This window comes from Cupressus sempervirens, chromosome 8 (assembly GCF_028749045.1).
Source record: "Cupressus sempervirens isolate cs-2001-9-10 chromosome 8, ASM2874904v1, whole genome shotgun sequence".
Taxonomy (NCBI): Eukaryota; Viridiplantae; Streptophyta; class Pinopsida; order Cupressales; family Cupressaceae; genus Cupressus; species Cupressus sempervirens.
This window is the reverse complement of record NC_143125.1, coordinates 691,425,268-691,433,448: the sequence shown is the minus strand read 5'-3', so window position 1 is coordinate 691,433,448 and position 8,181 is coordinate 691,425,268. Positions and strand designations below refer to the sequence as shown.

Genomic DNA, 8,181 nt, shown 5'->3' with positions numbered 1-8,181 from the left:
ATTCATCTTCAAGCACCCATAAAATTTCTCCCAAATCGATCTCATGTATGGCTAATAGTCCAATTTTTAGAATCATATAGAAATTATAATGAAATTCCAAGTAGCTTCTCAATCTAATGTTACAGGCCTCAAAGTTTATGTGTCAGCAGATCATTTGAACATCTAAGAGTGAAATTGGGAGATTTTCAAACCCTATCAAAAAAATAACAAAACATGAAAAAATATCCATCTATTATATCCTCCCACAACCTGACAATCTTATATTGACCTCAAAATGCGAGTGCAGGTGGATTCTTTGCATATATAATAGTAGAATTTAGAGATTTTAAAGCCCTACAACAAAATATCAAATCATCCAAAAAATAAATTCAATAAATTACAACATTGAACATAGCTTCTCAATCATATGTGTAGACCTCAAATTCTCTATTTAGGTGAATTGTTTGAATGTCTAAGAGTGAAACCGAGAGATTCATAAAACCCTACAATGAAGACTAATAAATTATCCAAAAAGAAATCAATCAATTCCATCCTTTCATAGCATCTCAATATAAAATACACCTCAAATTATCTATGCATGTGGATCCTTTTCATATCTAAGAGTATAATTGGGAGATTTCATAACATTTATCGTAGTGGTGAACATTGTCCTTGAGTGATCAATTGACAAAGTGGTAGTGACAAGAACATGAACCTCCTACTTCACCACACTTCTAAACCACCACCCAATATACTTTTGATGAATCTAGAAAAATAGCCAAAAAAGAGACTAATCGATAAAAACATTATAGAAATAATAGAATACACAAACTCAGTTAATGAACATATGAAGCTCTATTTTGCAACATAAAATCTTTATTTCATTATTGCAGTAGCTCAACTTTTGTTAAATTACAATAGTTTATAATATAAAATGTAGAAATACAAAACCTACCATGAAATGAAGCTACAGTTCATGGCTTGTAACAATAATTTACATACTATATTCAAACAGAGTTTCTTATTAAAGGTTGATATTTAAAAACTACCATGAAACCATAAGTGTGAATTGTTTACTATTGAAATCCAATTTAAATGGAGAAGATGGTGTAGTTACAAAATAATTGCACGTTTTATATTATTACACAAACTTACCAACTTAAATGAACAGATGGTTGACTATGAAGAACATACAAAATTAAACTTCAATGATGGATGATGGAATTGGTGCATGAATTTTGTTCATTAATGCTCAAATTATGAGTCACAACATCAGTTCCCAACATACTCCCCTTTGATGCCAAGATTCAAAAATTTATCTAACATGACTCAACTTGATCCATGTACCTTATAGTGCAACTCCTCATCACTAGAGTCTAATAGACTCACATAGTACTTCTATTAGAAGTCAATTATTTCTTTACTAATTTCTCTCTAACAAAGAGATGAAAGGCTCAACCTTCCCCTTCTTTCTCTACTATAGAGAAGATTCTTGACACTTCTATATGTCAATAAAAATGTGTAGTCATCAACTACTTCACTCAAACTTCTAAACCTTGATCCACAATTGTCACTTTTGACATGCAAATCTCTAGGTTTGTAGAAACTTGTCAACATCTTTGTCACCTTCTATGAAAAGGATCCATTGGTCCATCCATAATCAATCTACATACAGATTTTTGTAGATTTCCATCATATTTCTATTCCAAAAATTCTTTTGACTATGAGTCCTCAATACACAAATTTTACAATGGTGAAGATCTCAATATTTATCTGCTACACATTCTTCCCTATGACAATGAGAACAGTGAGCTCTTTCAACTGATTTATCTAAACTTTGCATAATTTCAACATCAATTGTATCTCTCTTACCAAATCCAAGGCCTTCAAATTTCAGCCTTTAAATAGCCTAGATAGGCTTCATCATGCCTTGCCCATGTTCCTAATCCACTTTCTTTAAAACCCATTTTCTTCATAATCTTCATACCAATATTATTTTTAAAATATTCATTGTTATCATCTTAACAATTTCCATCTATACCTACAAATATTTTCTTACCTTCATCTTTACCTAACAAAGCATGATAAGAAGCTAAATCTTTTGTGCTACAAGAAACTTCACAAACTGATGGCTTTGATTTCAAGATCTCAATATCTTTTTCCAAAATCTTTACCTTCTTACCTAAATCAACATTCTGTTTTTTTTCCTTCATCAAACAAGATTGATTTTTCTTTGAACTCATCATTTCCCTTGCTAAATTTCTCTAATTCTTTCTCAAGACTTTCTATTTTACACAAATACCTTTATCTCTCCTTTCCAAAAATTTTAAAATCTTCTAATAATTAAGAATTATACTTCCCTAATTTTATCAATTCATCTCTTGAACAATCTTTCTCAAAAAAAATAAAATTAATTCTCTTTCTTTACTTTATTTCCTTGCTTCCCCATTGAAACAAATAGAAAATCTTACATTACTAGTGCTAGTGGACACTATTCTTGGATTTCATGAAGTACATCTCCTTTAGTGTACCCTCTTCATATTTTCACTCCAAAAATCTTCCATGCATATATCATCAATGATCTATTATATTTGTAGTTCTACTATCTCTTCCCTTGCTACAAACTTTCATTCTCCAAGATTTTCCTTCATCGAACAATCATGCCCAGATATTTCCTTACGGCTTTGATTCTCCAAGATTTTCCATCATCAAACAATCATGCCTAGACCTTTCCTTATAGCTCTGATACCATTTGATGAATCTAAAACAATAGTTGGAAAATAGATTTAACAATAAAAATAATATAGAAATAACATAATAAAAAAACTCTGTAAATGAACAAAGGAAGTACTATTTTGGAGCAAAAAATATTTATTTCTTTATTGCATCAACTCAACTTCTATGAAATTACAATTTAAAATATAAAATGTAGAAATGTAAAAGCTACCATGAAGTGAAGCTACAATTCACTACTTGTAACAATAGTTTACATACTATATGAATAACTAGTTATTAAATGTCAATATTTAAAAACTAGAAACCATGGAAACCTAAGTTTAAATTTTTTAGTATTGAAATCCAATCTAAATGGGAAGATGTTGGAGTTATAATATAATTACATGTTGCAAATATTACGCAAACTTAGCAACATAAATGGATGGATGGTTGACTATGAGGAACTCTTGTTAATCATGCACATGCAAAATTAAACTTCAACAATGGACATTCAAATTGGTGCATGAATTTTGTGCATTAATGTTGGAACTGTGAGTCACAACATCAATTCCCAATAACTTCCATGTCTAGATCAAAATCCCAGCAAATGACTACAACATGCTCAGCCCCATTGTAGTGCTCATGCTAACATTATCAACCATGCTAGCAATATTCAACACCTATGCAAGCCACAATAATGGTTCCCACTTTTCATCATGAAGAAATTGTATGAAAAGTGAGAAAATTGTCTTGTAGGGGCTTCAAATGAAACCACCTTAGGGCTTCATTCAAAGTTGTGGCCCTAGGGACTTTGTTCAAAGCCCCTTGTGCCAACTACCATAGGGGCTTTGAATGAAGCCTTAGGTCTTTGAGAAAAACCCCTAGGGCTAATAGGTGGCTGAAAAGTGGGCTAGGGGAATTCATTTGAACCCCTTTAGGGCTAATAGGTGGCTGAAAATTAGGCCAGGGTGCTTTGTTTGAACCGCTAAAGGTCACCAGGTGGCCAAAAAGTGGGCTAGGGGGATTCATTCGAATCCCCTTGGGACTAACCAAATAACCCCTTAGGGGGATTCAAATGAAGCCCCTTCATTTGAAGCCTCTCCAAGGGCTTCATTCGAAGCCCTCTTCATTTGAAGGTCCTAAAATTGAAAATTTTACAAACTTACTAAAATTTTCCTCTCAAAATTTTTACTTTGAGGGCTTAATTAAGTGCTAAATAGGTCCATATTCTAAAACTAAATATGAAAAACTATTTTACTCTGAATAATCTTACCAATGACTATATTTTTAGTAAATATTGTCTTTATGATGATGTTTAATTTTTAGTTTTATTAAATATAGGTTGTCTAGCCATTTTACAAATCTGGATTTGAAGCTTGGGAAAAATAGGTAATGAGAAAATGAAATTTTTAAAAAATATGTCCATCAAAGGTATATGTGTTACCTTTGTAGAAAATCAAGAAAAAATTCACTTTGATAAATACAACTCAAATTATATTGATAAAAACAAGCTATGTCTAAATTATTGTTAGCATCACTTTTCCACTAAATAAAATCTATATTTTTTTAATGAAACTCAATCAAACCAATTAAACTTGTTAGATATTGATGTTACTATTCTTATCTTGAAAGAATTTTGTCATTATCATTTTTTTAAAAAAAGTTATCTTGATCAAACGACTCTTTACTCTTTGAAAATGATGATTTTCATATAAACCACTTCTCAAAGGAGATGGAAAATTGGAATCCAACTGAATTTTTAAAAATAATTTAAAAATATATTTAGAAACTAGATAGAAAATTCTAAAAGTCACTACTTTACATCATCATCAAATTCTTTATGTTTTTGTAGCAATATGCATTTGAAAATCAAGTTTTTGTTAAACATATCCACATTAGTGCCAAACTTGGCTAAAAAGTGGGAACCATTACCATGGCCTTACGCATTACACCCGGATTAGATCACAATGACCATCAATATGTGTGCAATTTTATTTGTGATCATGGTTGCCTTTTTTCATGCAAACACAAAAAATCAGAGGCCATTTTTACCTTTTGAGCCCAAACGGGTGTTTTAGTTGACTTCAATTACCGTCCTTAGCCCATTTACAACAACAAATACACTACTTACCTTGCTGGAAATTCAATGAAGATTACTTGGCTATCATAAATTACTCCAGAAGTATTCTATGCATAGTGAAACTCCATGGCTAATTGACATCTTTACACGTGTTGATAATTTTGAAAGCTACCAAGGGGGACAATTTTTTTGAAAGAATTGAGGCCACTAGCTTAACTACCTAGGAGATATTTCTATCTTGAAACCTACAACCAGACTCATTTCCCCCACCAATTTAGCCTTGAGTTGCTAACCATATATAGTATCCTACATTGACCAGTACTGACAGGTCATGTGTTCTCTTGCCTTGCTATCTACGAAGGCCTCAGCCAAAAATAACCAAAATAATGTACATATCAATATTTTACTTAAGAAATATGTAAATTGAACATAAAAGATATAGAAAAGAGATTTATGCAAAAGCTAGCAATTTGATTAGCTAAAAGGAAGAAAGATTAATTATTGTTTAAACATTGTAGCCTCCGCAATAGTTCTTAACATGAACTAATAGATACTTTAGTTGAATCTACTATAATCTCAAGAGGTCTTTACCTTATTTCTCATTTTCTTTCAAATTTAAAGTTCTTTGATGTGCAATATATATTATTTGTTTTTCTTTTATTTTAAAAGATGGTGGCTAATGCCATTATCTCATACAGAATTAATGATAAATTAGCACTCAATATTTTCACTTGCACAACGATGCTCAATGTTTGCACCTTTGGGGTAAATTTATGGTCTTTGAAATTCAACATTTAGAAACCAAATCAGAAGAAAAAGGCTAAAACATGGAATCTATTATTCTGTTTTTGGTATTAATAGCGGTCAAAACAAGGGGGCTAACCCTCAGCACATAACCATGGTTAAGTCATTAACAACACATTTACAACAAAAAACTACCAGCATCACACTCTGTCCATAAGGTCAAAAAATAGTGTTCCAAAACCAACCCAGATTAGAGGATACATATTCACGCAACCACTAGTAAAAAAACCAAAACTATTAGTGAAAAGTCTCGTCTAAACATAACTAATAGAATATCTACTAAACTGCATAAAGTTATTCCAAAATATACAAACAAGCCTAACTACGCATCTGCCAGCATATCTATTGGAGAGTTTAACCCATTAATCTGTTATCACGCGTAGATAATGCATTAAAAGATGGTATGTTTTACATTCTTATTCAATATGATCACTATGACCAATTGCTATTGTGATGATAAAACCAATCAAAATCTATCAGGCCTGCATATAATTGCTTGCCAGTGAACAGTCGAGATGGTATATATAAACTGGGTAGGCTAGTCTTGTATTGTAAAATATAAGAGTACGGTTACCGTTTTAGAAAATGCGGAAGGAAAGAGGAGAGGATACACGGCTGTCTTGTTGGGGTAGAAGAGGCCCCAGTTCTTGGCAGTCTCGTACTCTCCCGTCTTCAGGTCCTCGTTGAAAAGAGCGTAGATGAATGTTTCGATGCTCTTTCCTGGCCTCATCGGCGTCCCTTCGTTGGACAGCACATGTTTGATCAGATTGTTGATTGTTGTTGTATGTCCGGGCACTCTCAACCGTAGCAATGGAGGCCTTTATATCTGTGCCAAAAGAGGGCCACCCGGTTGCAGTAACCACAATAGAAATGCTGGAATATCCCATGTCTTTCATGGCATAATAGATGGTGTCCACCATGATGTCAAACAAATTAGTGTAGAGCAGATCTCCGTCCTTGATAGCTGGAGCCGAGGGTTTCAACAGAGCATGGTCCAAGTTGTACGAGTCTCTGTTGCTGTCGTAGGTGTAATACGGGAACACAGCTGCCATGAAGGGAAACTCATTCTTCGAAAGGAATTGCAAAACGGAGCTCATGTTACTCTTCACCTTCTCACTGAAACTCCCCTTTGACGGATGCAGAGGCGCGAATTCCCCGATTATGTCTGTGAGAGCATGTGTCGTCGACACCTTTATTTTGCCCTGCAGATTCTCATTGCCCAGGGCGCTCTGGATGTTGTTCATCGCGGCGACCAAGTACTGGCCTTTGTCAGTCTTTCCCAACACCTCATTTCCCACCGCAATGTATTTGATATTGGTAGCTGGATAATATGCAATAATGTACTCATTCACCACTTATTTGCCTCCTCCTGGTCGGAGCTCCTGGTCGGAGGACATCTTCTCCAAGTCATCGTTCGCGATTCCCATGGTTAACTCGATCCCAGAATTCTTAAAGGCCTCCAGTACGCTCGGCTCTTTATTGAAGATCCTGTATTTCCCAATGTTGTTCGCTTTCAACAAAGTCAACACTTCCTCTTCCGACGGCAAATGCGACCCCATCTTCCCATTGCAAACTCCAATCATCTGTTCTTGAGCATCTGCAGAGACACAAATCAACATATGGGTCGACCCAGATCAATTCGAAACTAGTCAGATTAATTGCCATTACCCACCGCGAAATTAGATTTGGACCCAACAAGTAGAAAACAAAAACTTTAATTATATTCATGAAATTAAATATGACGTCTCAGCGCTTCTAGCGTTGATTGATTCTATGGTACAAATATCTAATCAGATGACTACTGTTAAAATTGCTCAGAGAACTTTCCTCCATGGATTGAAAAGCACAGAATTGAAATCGATGCGATTAGGAGAAGTAACATCTGGATCTCCATATTGTGGGTTCTTTGCAGAGTGATTGGCGATAGAGGGGGATAAGTGGGGCATTTTTACAAGGAGCTTGGCGAGTCTACAAACCGGCCCTCCATCACATATTAGACCTTCGTCAAAATTCTTGTCATAGTTTGGAAAAAACGGTCTTTGAGAATTCGTCCAACTTACAATTCTAGATTTTAACCAAAACTTGTGGCATGGTTTGAATATGACATTTTCCTTGACGTTTTCTTGTTTTACACTCGATACATTTCGTGTGGTTTGAAAGCTTTCATGACCAGAAGCTTCGAATCCCTGACATGTAAACAAAATATCTACTCCTAAACCATGAAACTTCAAGTTAAATGTAGATGTGGGGAGCTACCAATGTAAGTATAACCTTATACTGACTTTTGTAATCCAAATTAATCTTCTGATTATCTTTCATCGTACTGAGTCGACTTTGACCCATTTACTTGTTTTAACTAGGCTTTCCGCATATTATAATTGATAATAAGTTGTACTATAACAAGTGAAGAAGACGATTAATTCACGACATATAAATCCCCGTAAGTTGCGGCGACTTCGACCGCTCCATCCAATGAAATGCTTTGTTGTCCCAATGGACCTGGGTCGTCCTCAATAGTAATGGTTTTAGTAGGCCAACTTTATTACTAGTTTATTTAGCCTATTCAATGGACACGTTATACATGTAGAATAGTGAAATTTGTG

General features: G+C 34.2%; 1 pseudogene; it reads right to left on the bottom strand.

Annotated features, from left to right (window-relative positions):
* Positions 1-5,900: 5,900 nt before the first annotated feature.
* LOC149544335 (glucan endo-1,3-beta-glucosidase pseudogene) lies at positions 5,901-7,197 on the bottom strand (annotated as a pseudogene).
* Between the last annotated feature and the right edge of the window lie 984 nt (positions 7,198-8,181).